Here is a 12,713-nt window from a genome sequence, read left to right on the forward strand (position 1 = left end):
CCGATTATTCTTTCGAGGTGCGTCGTTCTTTTTTTTTGTCTTAGTGTGTATTTCAGTCATGCTGTAATTGAACTCATGGAGTCAGTTGGGTATTTATGAGTTCTATGGAAGATGACGTGGAGGCATGGACCGACAGCAAAATGTCAATGGTTGAGCCCCGCTGCAGATAAGCTGAAATGGTGTTCGATGTGAAAATAAGTGGAAACTACTTGAAATAGATGGAGAAACGTAAAACGAATTGAGTCCTTAACAGCCGGCCGGAGTGGCCGTGCGGTTCTAGGCGCTACAGTCTGGAGCCGAGCGACCGCTACGGTCGCAGGATCGAATCCTGCCTCAGGCATGGAGGTGTGTGATTAGGTTGGTTAGGTTTAATTAGTTCTAAGTTCTAGGCGACTGATGACCTCAGAAGTTAAGTCGTATAGTGCTCAGAGCCATTTGAACCAATTTTGAGTCCTTAGCCGGCCGCTGGTGGCTGAGCGGTTCTCGGCGCTTCAGTCTGGAACCGCGCGACCTCTACGGTCGCTGGTTCGAATCCTGCCTCAGGCATGGATGTGTGTGATGTCCTTAGGTTAGTTAGGTTTAAGTAGTTCTAGGGGACTGATGACCTGAGATGTGAAGTCCCATAGTGCTCAGAGCCATTTGAACCATTTTTTTGAGTCCTTAACAGATAATCCGAGCCGCGCAGGGTAGTCGCGATGTCAGGGGCGTCTTGCTACGGTCCGCGCGGCTTCTCCCGTCGGAGGTTCGAGTCCTCCCTCGGCCATGGTTGTATGTGTTGTCCTTAGCGTAAGTTAGTTTAAGTCAGATTAAGTTGTGCGTAAGCTTAGGGACCGATGACGTCAGCCGTATGGTCCCATAAAAAAAGATAATCCGAGAATAGGATCAAAAACTGAAAAGAATGTGGAGTAAACGACCAAATCTAGTTGGGCTATTAAAAACATAGTATTAGAATTCAGTGTTTAGTTTTTGCCCACACTATTCCAATACTGACCAAAGATAAAGCAGTTGCAACAAGATCCATATTCCGAAAAGAATTGCAGAAAAATGGGTCTTGAACTATCTTACATAAAAGCAGAATACATTGCAAATATAAAACGTGCATCATGGTTACAAATTACAGAAAAGTTGTAAGAGTCGATGAATCTGGGCGAAGTAATTCAGAACAATAGCCTTGACTTGGAAACTAACAAACTTTTAGTAAGGAAGATGGAAACGTCCTTTCAGTTGACCGGGATGTGTACAGTAAGATTTTAAAATTAAAATTGAAACAGACTTGATCGCAATAGAAGATTTATTAAAAATGGCAACCAGTTTCGGTCAAATAGCAACCATCTTCCGACCATATGCACCACAATGGCAGGTGAACGGAGCAGGTATCGTGCATGTACGAACGTCAGCTGCTTGCAATACATCTACAATACCTGCTACGTCCACCTGTCATCGTGGTGCATATGGTCGCTATTAGGTCGAAACTGGTTCCAATTTTCAGTACGAGAGGCGTTCAGTAAGTGACGCTACATATTTTTATCCTCAGACAATTTAGTCTGATAAATGCCGTATTTGTATCGGGACATCGTGGAGTGTTCCCGTTTCAGCCCGGGTAGTGTCATCGAGTTCCGATACGTGGCGATGCTGTACGCAGCCTTCTAAATGGCCTCTGCCCGGGGGTTGCGCTCCGAACACAGAGCTGTCATTGAGTTATTTTTGGCGGTAAACCAGAGCGTCGCAGATATTCATAGGCTCATGCAGAATGTATACGGAGACCTGGCAGTGAACAAAAGCACGATGTCATTGGGCGAGGCATTCGAAAATCGTTGGCCTGCCTATTTTAAAATGTCTTGCATCTCTGAATCATGGGAAAATTTCATAAGGAACATAGAGTTTCTTTTCCATCTTGTAAATGGATAAGTTTTGAGTATGAAGAACATTATTCGGAACAAGTGAAAACACAGTAGCTCATTGATGGTGCTTTTACATAGATATTTCAGCTCCTTTACAGTTTTGATAAGGATCCTGTACTTCCCAGTGAAATAGGATATCGTGAAAAATGGCTGCCCATCGATGCCAAAAAAATACAAGGTGTACTGAAAGTGAAAAAATATATTCCACCTGAGTATATAGAACTTTAGGAGCAATTGTAAGAATTCAGTAGCAGGGGACACAAACAATGGCAATGATGATCAAGAAGATTAACTTGTTTTATTGTGTTTTGCTTCACCATTGTTATAAGAACCGCAGCTACAACTCAGAATGTGAATAAAACGGTAATAGTCCCGTTTGAAGTCGGTGTTCACCATGTTCATTGATTTTTCAATGAAATCAACACGTTTCTCCAAGTATAGTTATCCTTTACAGTCAATTCTACAAGAAAGTTTACGCCATAATTTTAAATGTAACGTTTACAGCGACATCTCTATTAGTGGTTTCGAATTTTTAATCAACTCGCTTTTGCACAGTGTATAGATAAACAGCGTGATTGTTGAATGTCTTGTCGGTTACGTCTTAAAATGAGTGTAAAATACCTTAAGGGGAGACGGAAGGCAATTTTTATCCCTATTCTGCCAATGCTATTTTACCCTTTGAGTAGGTACACTTTTCAAAAGAACTGTAAGTGATAAAACAATGAAATTTTTTTTACGAGTAAAATGAACATAATACATTTTATGGTTTTGAAGAAAAAAAAATTTATTCTTTCACTAGTAACATTTAACTTTTTTGTACATTAATTATTATAAAACAGTTTCTGATTGTTTGGTGGTTCTCAGTTCACTTGTAATAACTTATTACCATCTGCACTACAAACTGGCTAAATTTGATGTTTCTAACCCAATTAGTTAATCAAATAATGGTGCCTGAAAGTAAAAAATGTAGTTTTGAGAAAAATCCATTTAAAGTTTATTACAATTCTAATATAGTTATTGGTTGGTTGGTTGTTTTGGGGAAGGAGACCAAACAGCGAGGTCATCGGTCTCATCGGATTAGAGAAGGACGGGGAAGGAAGTCGGCCGTGCCCTTTGAAAGGAACCATCCCAGCATTTGCCTGGAGCGATTTAGGGAAAGCACGGAAAACCTAAATCAGGATGGCCGGACGCGCGATTGAACCGTCGTCCTCCCGAATGCGAGTCCTCGCTCGGTTAAATATAGTTATTGATGAGAATTACTTACCACTAATATTTTCCTGCACCATATTGAGCATCCTCTGAATCATACTGATCTTCTTTTCTTCTCTTGGTCCCTCTTCTATTCTGTCTGGCTTATTTAGTGCATTTTAATTTAGCAATATCTGCTTTGCGGATTTTCTCTTTATCTATTTGCACCAAGGATTTTGTAGTATTTCCACTATATTTTATGACCAGTAATTCCAAAACATCCACGTTCCTCACTACACCATCATTGAAGCATAAAACAGCATCATAAACACCAAATTTTAAGGTTGTAAGCTGAACAAATACAGTTTTCGGTAACCGGTTCCAAATGACAGAATTCACACATTCATTTTAATTTTGGGTTTTCCCATGAAGACATTTCTTCAGCAAGGTATCTTTACAAAGGTCTCTAAATATGGGTTTTATTTCATTCATTACTGATGTAGGTAAAGAATGTTTGTGGTCATATCTGGCACCTCTCCTGTACTTGCACCAAGTGTCAGGATCATTCGGACAACGGTCTAAGGCGCTGCAGTCATGGACTGTGCGGCTGGTCCCGGCGGAGGTTCGAGTCCTCCCTCGGACATGGGTGTGTGTGTGTGTTTGTCCTTAGGATAATTTAGGTTAAATAGTGTGTAAGCTTAGGGACTGATGACCTTAGCAGTTAAGTCCCATAAGATTTCACATACATTTTTTGAACATTCGAGCAAAGACCGTCCACTGTATTTTCATTGTGGAAAGCTTAAGGAAAAAGATAGCCCACACAGCTTTTTTCATGTTTTTTAAATTACCTACATTTCTTTTTACGGCCAAGCCATGATAATTCTGTAATCTATCTATTTCAACGTATGTCGGGCGACCTTTACCACCTATCTTCTTTCCATCTTCCAATACTATTTTTTACTTTTCATTCAATAATCTTCTCAACCTTGACCCAATACTCTTCTGAACATGCCCAATGCTCTCTAATTCAGAAACTGTGACATTAGGACCATAGGGCTGTTCCGCACATACCCGGTCATAAGCCTTGGTGTCACCGTCCCCAGATTGCACAGAGCGTCAGAAAAGCCATCATATCCCATGAAAAAATTGTCGTATTCATATAAAACAAAACTGTTTCACGCGGGAAAGACCAGGCATTTCAGCTAAAAACTAAAGATCGAATTTTTGAAGCCCACTTGCCTTCCGTCTCTCCTTAAGAGCACCACGAGGCAGTGTTCCTTGTAAATCGTCCTTTTGGGCCTGGCCTCCACTTTCAAAAGCCTGGTGTACGAAGTGTGAAAGGTTGCTTCAACGGACTCTCAATCACGCGGCAAAAGTGCATGTTTGGGGATGTTTCTCTGAACGCGGTTTTGGCTATTTGCGCCGGCCGCGGTGGTCTCGCGGATCTAGGCGCGCAGTCCGGAACCGCGCGACTGCTACGGTCGCAAGTTCGAATCCTGCCTCGGGCATGGATGTCTGTGATGTCCTTAGGTTAGTTAGGTTTAAGTAGTTCTAAGTTCTAGGGGACTGATGACCGCAGCTGTTAAGTCCCATAGTGCTCAGAGCCATTTGAACCATTTTTTTTGGCTATTTGCTCTTACTTACAGCCGATTTAAACGCTGAAAAAATGTGCAGTATTCGTCCAAAATGCCTTCTGTGGCCCATTAAGAAGCTGTTTGGTTCGAACGAGGCAAACTGGATGCTTCTAGATGATCCGAAACATCGCAGCCCTCTCTGTATAGCGTGGAAACAAGACAACGAGGCGCCCTCGATGGGCCGGCCTGCCAAGTCTCCGGATGCAAATCCGATCGAAATGTTTGGTCGTATATTAAGATGGAGCTTAAGGGAAAGCCAGTATATACTTTGAAGCAGCTGTCATATAAAATCTGGACGATATGGAGATCGTTACCGAGGGAATATGCAGAAAATCTCGTGGAAAGCATGACAAAATGGTTCAAATGCCCTGAGCACTATGGGACTTAACATCTGAGGTCATCAGTCCCCTAGAACTTAGATATACTTAAACCTTACTAACCTAAGGACATCACACACATCCATGCCCGAGGCAGGATTCGAACCCGCGACCGTAGCGGTCGCGCGGTTCCAGACTGTAGCGCCTAGAACCGCTCAGCCACTACGGCCGGCCGAAAGCATGACAAAAAGGTGCCAAGTTATAAGAGATAGGTAATTGTGCATTACTAAAGTATTTTCATGTAAACATATATTTATAACAACGTCTTTTATTTCATACAGATAACGGCGTACACTTTCTTGTGGAACTGACTGTACCGTAAAAAACAGCTGTTACTTGCAGAAAGGTCATGAGTCAGCAATTTTTAAATTTACTTTCAAGTTGAACTATAAGTTCTACATCTACATCTACATGGCTACACCGCAATTCACACTTAAGTGCCTGGCAGAGGGTTCATCGAACCATTTTCATACTACTTCTCTACCATTCCACTCTCGAATGGCGCGATCGAAAAAGGAACACCTAAATCTTTCCGTTCGAGCTCTGATTTGTCTTCTTTTATTATGATGATCATTTCTCCCAATCGTAGATGGGATTCAACAAAATATTTTCGAATTCGGAAGAGAAAGTTTGTGATTGAAATTTAGTTAATAGATCTCTCCGCAAAGAAAACCGCCTTTGTTTCAGTGACTGCCACCCCAACTCGCGTATCATATCAGTGACACTCTCACCCCTATTGCTCGGTAACACGAAACGGGTTGCCCTTCTTTGCACTTTTTCGATGTCCTCCGTCAATCCTACCTGGTAAGAATACCATACAGCGCAGCAATATTCCAGCAGAGGACGGACAAGTGTAATGTAGGCTGTCTGTTTAGTGGATTTGTCGCATCTTCTTGTTCTGCCAACAAAGCGCAGTCTTTGTTTCGCCTTCCCCACAATATTATCTATGTGGCCTTTCCAGTTTAAGTTGCTCGTAATTGTAATTCCTAGGTATTTAATCGAATTGACAGCCCTCAGATTTGTGCGATTTATCGTATACCCAAAATTTATCGAATTTCTTTTAGTACCCATTTGGAGGACCTCGCACTTTTGTTTAGTGCCAATTACCACTTTTCGCACCATGCAGAAATTCTCTGTAGATCATTTTGCAATTGTAATTGATCGTCTGATGATTTTACTTGACGGTAAATTATAGCATCATCTGCAAAGAATCTAAGGGGGCTGCTCAGATTATCACCTAGATCATTTATGTAAGTCAGGAACAGCAGAGGGCCTATGACACTACCTTGCGGAACGCCAGATATTACTTCTGTTCGACGCTATGATTTACCGTCTATCACTACGAACTGTGACCTCTCTGAGAGGAAGTCACAAATCCAGTTACACAACTGAGCCGGCCTGTATGGCCGAGCGGTTCTAGGCGCTACAGTCTGGAACCGCGCGACCGCTACGGTCGGGGCTTCGAATCCTGCCTCGGGCATGGATGTGTGTGATGTCCTTAGGTTAGCTAGGTTTAAGTATTTCTAAGTTCTAGGAGACTGATGAACTCAGCTGTTAAGTCCCATAGTGCTCAGAGCCATTTGGACCATTTTGAACACAACTGAGACGATACTGCATATGCACGCAATTTGGTTAATAGTAGTTTCTGAGGAACGGTATGAAAAGCCTTCTGGAAATCTAGGAATATGTAATCGATCTGAGATTCCTTGTCGACAGCACTCATTAATTCATGGGAATAAAGAGGTAGCTGTGTTGCACAAGAACGATATTTTCTGAACCCGTGTCAGTTATGCATCAATAAGTCATTTTCCTCAAGGTGATTCATAATGTTGGAGTACAGTATATGCTCCGTGTTTCAATACAAAAATATACAATGCTTCACAGTGCTTGAAGGATCAAAAAGCATTGACATCGAAATAACAATAAATACACCGGCGGTTTATGCAGTAAGAAATTTTTGCCTTCTGCAAAATTTTACTTTTGTCAGTCATGACCTTTTTGACCCGACCGATTGATCTTGGAAAGTGAAATGAACTAACTGCGTGTTGGGTGCACGTGATATCTGCTGTTGACACGTGTCGCAGTGCTGTATGGCCTGGTGGGAGGGATGGGTTGTTTGTCACCCATTGGGGGCCAGCAAGACATTTTCTCCGCCTTTACTGCCTCGCGGGTCGTTATCGTCAGAAAAGGCGTCCTAGTGGGGCGACTTCCGGGCAAGAAAACACGGCGCTTCATACGAAACTAAACGGTTTACGCACTGACATGAAATATTTTATTGACTGGAGATGGCCGCTCTATGTCCTCTGTGAAACGGTGCTCATAAAAACGCTGCTGATGAACGCCCGTAGCCGGACCAGAGCCACGAGCAAAAAGGCAGTCTATGACAGTGGTTTCCAACGTTTCTTGGGTTGGTGCAATCAGACGTTAGCTAGCACCCTTGCTCCCCCCCCCCCCCCCCCCCCCACCACCACTTTCCCCACTTCCTCACATTACTACCAACTTTAGCACCTAACTAAACTGTATAGTGAAAGACTTTCATTGGAACATTTTTATTTTTAAAATGATGAAAGATGAATGATATTTAGCTTTTGCGTGCGTGTGTGTGTGTGTGTGTGTGTGTGTGTGTGTGTGTGTGTGTGTGTGTGTTGGTGTTTGTGTTATACTGAATCTTTTTGACTATGCTATATTTTATAAATATGGATGAATATTATTATGGAAATGTGGAAATTTATGCTTCGGCTAGCGTAAATTACGATGGATGTAACCTAAGCTTTTAGTAATTCATATGTTGTCAACAATTCAGTAATTGAATGACTGTTAAGCGAAATTTCTTCAAACTGAAGGTATCCCAATTAAATTTTCTGTTCTACTATTATTTAAATATACGCATGAGACTAGTTACCTTTAATACTTGAAAATTCACATACAACTATTAGTACGTGGAATAATTAGAGGTATCACTTCTTATCCTTACTTAAAAGTAAATGAATTAGGTATTTCACACACAAGGCACTGTGTTTCAGTTTGTAATAAAAATTATTTTTACCAGAAAATGTACACAATACTATTGAACGCACAATATTATCACTTCACTTCTTAATTTATTTTACTCTTTTTACCTTTTTTTGCTTGAAGTGAAAATCAGTAGCCAAGCAGCGTGTTGAAAAACGGTTAATTTGTGTGTTTTTTTGTAATCTCAGGGAAATTTCTAACTGTCTTCTCCCCTCGCGAGAAATTCAGAATAATTTGATTTAATCTCGTGAGTATCGAGTTGACACCGTAACAAAAAAATATCGTAAGGAAATATCTATAACATTTATAAATTGGAATTTTGGGACTGCTGTTACGAAATGAAAGCAGAAATGTTAAATATAACAATTATTATTTTACGAAGCAAATAATTTGTACAGAAATCTAATATTTTGTGAATAATTCTCACAGTTTTGAACAGAGGATTATGCCGTATTTCGGTGAAATACTTGGAAATTACATTAATCTTAGCTCAACTCTAGAGCGAGAGAATAAAACATTCATAATAATGTCATATTAGTACTCGCAGTTGGCGGTAATAATAGAATGATTAAGTAAATTGTAAATTCCCAGCAGGAACACAAGTTTAGTTCATTCGAACAAAATGCAAAAAAATAGGAGTGTGATAGCGTAAGATGCCGTCGGAAAGGCGGGCGATTAAAGAAGAGAAGGAAAAGGAGAGAGCGCATTCTTATACAGAACAAAATACAGATGATGATGATGATGCGCCGCTCTCATTAGGGCGTACATATTCGCTGAGTTGCAGCGCAATTGATTCAGTGGTTAAACCTTAATATTCGGATAGAAAAAGAAAATGGTATGTTATTACGTCGCGAACGGGGCACAATATTATTGTGTGTGTGTGTGTGTGTGTGTTAAACAAGTTCAGATGTGTGCACTATACTTACTGTTCATCAATCACTTGATTGCTCCACTCCTTATTTGTGAACTCGCACACATTGGAAGACTTCAGGCTTTGTGTTTTACCACAGCCACTTGCAGTACTAATAATAATAATAATTATTATAATAATAATGCTGCGTAGAGCACTACAGTAGACCTTATGTAGTTACTGCTGTGTTGTGCTGTCAATTAGATCATTTATCTGTTTCGAAGCGAGTAGTGAAGCCATTTCTAGACTACTGCAGGTACTATCTACAATTTGGAGATGAGATTTTCTTTAGGTATTTAGCATATGTTACGTATATATCTCAGTTTCATCATCAGCGATGTACGGGACAAAGCACAACTTACGTGTGTAGTGGGTCGACGTGTCAGGAACCTGTAACCTCCACAGCATTAGTTTTACTAATTTAGGAAATGTAATTATTGGTGACTTATATAATCAGTGTTAAAGTCTTACAGAATTATGAAAATAGTAATAATCTTTTGAAAATAATTTAGTGTAGTGACTGAAACAGAATTGAATCGATAAGGTTTTATCTCTCAGAAAATTTCATTTTACCCCTCAGAGGGTTATTACTCACCTGCTGGGAACCATGGTCTAGGAGTAATAGTAATAGGTGGTGAACTAAACTGGACTGAGAGCCCAGCCGCAATTTGCAAGAAGGAATGTCTGCAAGCGCTAAACAAATACTGGTGTTTCAGAAATAAATACAGATTTTTTGTGGGATGGTAGGTTGGATACAGGCAGTCATTTTAAGTATACAAACATGGGGTCATATTTACGGCGGAAGACGATCTCAAAAAGCCGTGGGTCCGCCTGGTAGTCCGATAACCAGCGCTACGTACCCGTACGCTTGGATGTCTAGTGTCATTTGTTCTCAATTGTAGCCGCGCCCTAGCGAGGAATCTCTGTACTACTCGCCTTAGTCAGCATTCGGTGTGGTGCGCCTGAAGTGAGCTGTTGTTTACGTATCTCGAGTCCACTTCAACGTAATTCACAATCAAGTATTGTACCGAAGGTAAGGTAGTGTGTTCTGGAACAATACAAATGTAAAAATATTTTATAGTGAACAATTCAAGGTAAGCTGCGAATGGTTTAATTACTAATTCTCCTCCTTCACTACAAGGTTTTTTTGGCTGTAGCACCACGCTGAAGTAAACCTGTAGATGTTACATTTGGTGAGTATCCTTGTGAGTGTCCTTACGTTTATAAAAATTGTACAGAAGTGTCAGTTGGCGTACATACTTACATCTGCTCGGAACAGATACCCATAGAGCATCAGTGAGTAAACTGTCGACTCTCTAGTTGTTGCTGGATCGCTATAATCGCGTAAGTTTTGATTGTATAGAATTTTTTCGCAAAATGCTTTTGACAGTTGGAATGACAGTTTATTCTCGATGACGCTTTGTTTCTACAGTGCAGACTTCGCGATAGTCATGTTAGCTGCGTTTCATTTCTATTGTTATTGTTCACATCTATCTTTGGTTTTTCTGTTACAGTGTTATTCACCCGTTCTCGTTTTCTAAGATCTCAAACACAGAAGTTATTTAGAAAATTTTGTTCACATCTTGGAAAACGAGAACGGATAAAAATCACTGTGAACAGAAAACCAAAGATAGTCATATATACAAATAACAACAAAATACGAATAACAAAATACAAATAACAACAAAATAACACAACTAACATCACTGATTAGTAAAGGCTGCATAATAAACGTAAAGCATCAACGAGAATAAACTGTCATTCCAACTTACTGCCAAAAGTATTTCGCGAAAAAATTGTATACAGACACAACTTACTGATTACGGCGATCTAGCAACAAATAGACAGCCGACAGTTTACCCACTGACGTAATATGGGCCTCTATTCCAACTAACTGATGATGATGACGATTATCGGTATGTGGGGCCGTCAACTGCACTGTCATCAGCGCCCGTACCAAGGCACAATTTTTACACACTCCCACTTTTTACACAATCCAATCTAGCCACTGTCACGAATGATGATGATGATGATGAAATGATGAGGACAACACAAACACCCAGTCCCCGGGCAGAGAAAAATCCCTAACGCGGCCGGGAATCGAACCCGGGACCCTGTGATCCTGACGCAGCAACGCTAGCAACTAAGCCACTGTGGACATTGCAGTTAAATGTAAATATCTGTGCAAACTGATATTTCTGTGCAACTTTTATAAACGTAAGGACACTGGTCAAATGTAACATCCGTAGGTTTACTTCAGAATGGCGCTACAGACGAAACAAGCTTGTAGTAAAGGAGGAGGATTAATAACTAAACCATTTGCGGCTTACCTGGAATTACGAGGTGCGACAATAAAGTAATCAGACTGATGTGAAAAAAATGGTGCTTACCGTTTTAGTCAAGTTTAGTGCTGTCTCCTTCAAAGTAGTTCCCTTCCTATTGCACACACTTTATCCAGCGCTTCTGCCATTGGTGGTAACATTTCTGGAACTCATCGTCTGTAATATCCTCCAAGACCCTCGTCACAGCTTTTTTGACATCTTGTGTTGTTTGAAAATTGTGTCCCTTGACCGCCGTTTTGACTCTTGGAAATAGAAAAGTGTCGCACGGAGCGATATCTGGTGAATAAGGTGGCTGTAGTAGTACTGAAATTTGTTTTGAGCTTAAATATTGCTGTGCTGACAGAGCAGTATGGGATGGCGCATTATCATGATGCAGCATCCAATTATCAACAATGTTGGCACGGACACGAAGAACTCTTTTACGAAGTCTTTCTAGATTTTCTTTGTAGCAATATTGATTAACTTTGTACAGGAGGCACCCACTCTTTATGAACAATTCCCTTCCAATTAAAGAAGCACACAAGCATGCATTTAAGAAAAAAAAATGGTTCAAATGGCTCTGAGCACTATGGGACTTAACATCTATGGTCATCAGTCGCCTAGAACTTAGAACTAATTAAACCTAACTAACTTAAGGACATCACACAACACCCAGTCATCACGAGGCAGAGAAAATCCCTGACCCCGCCGGGAATCGAACTCGGGAACCCGGGCGTGGGAAGCGAGAACGCTACCGCACGACTACGAGCTGCGGACCATGCATTTCACTTTTGACTTTGACATGCGAGCTTTTTTTAGTTTGGGTGATCCCTTTGAGCACCACTGCAAATTTTGGCGTCTTGTCTCTGGATAGTACTGAAAAAAAAACCAACTTTCATCACCAGTGATAACACAGCTCAACAATTCTGGATTGATTTCTGTTTGCTCTACAGATCGACTGCCAAATTTTTTAGTGTTTCTCACTGTTGTGGTGTGACATTTTTGCGGACCATTTTTGCACAAATCTTTCTCATACGGAGATCTTCAGTTGTGATTAGACGAACCGTTTCTCGATTGATGTTCAGTTCTTCTGCAATAATTTTCACGGATAATCTTCCATCATATCGTATGAGTTCATGCACCTTGGCCAAGTTGACATCCGTCTGTGAGGTTGATGGCCGTCCACTGCTGTCTTCATCTTCAACATCTTTTCTGCCTGCACTTAACATTTTATGCCAACGAAAAACTTGAGCTCTTGACATAACCTTCTCTCCAAAAGCCTTCTGAAGCTTTTCGTAAGTTGCCGTCGCGTGTTAACTTATTACAGCACAACTCACGACTGAGCAGTTGCATCAATGTGCTGCTTGGAC

Source organism: Schistocerca americana, chromosome 10 (genome assembly GCF_021461395.2).
Source record: "Schistocerca americana isolate TAMUIC-IGC-003095 chromosome 10, iqSchAmer2.1, whole genome shotgun sequence".
Classification (NCBI taxonomy): domain Eukaryota; kingdom Metazoa; phylum Arthropoda; class Insecta; order Orthoptera; family Acrididae; genus Schistocerca; species Schistocerca americana.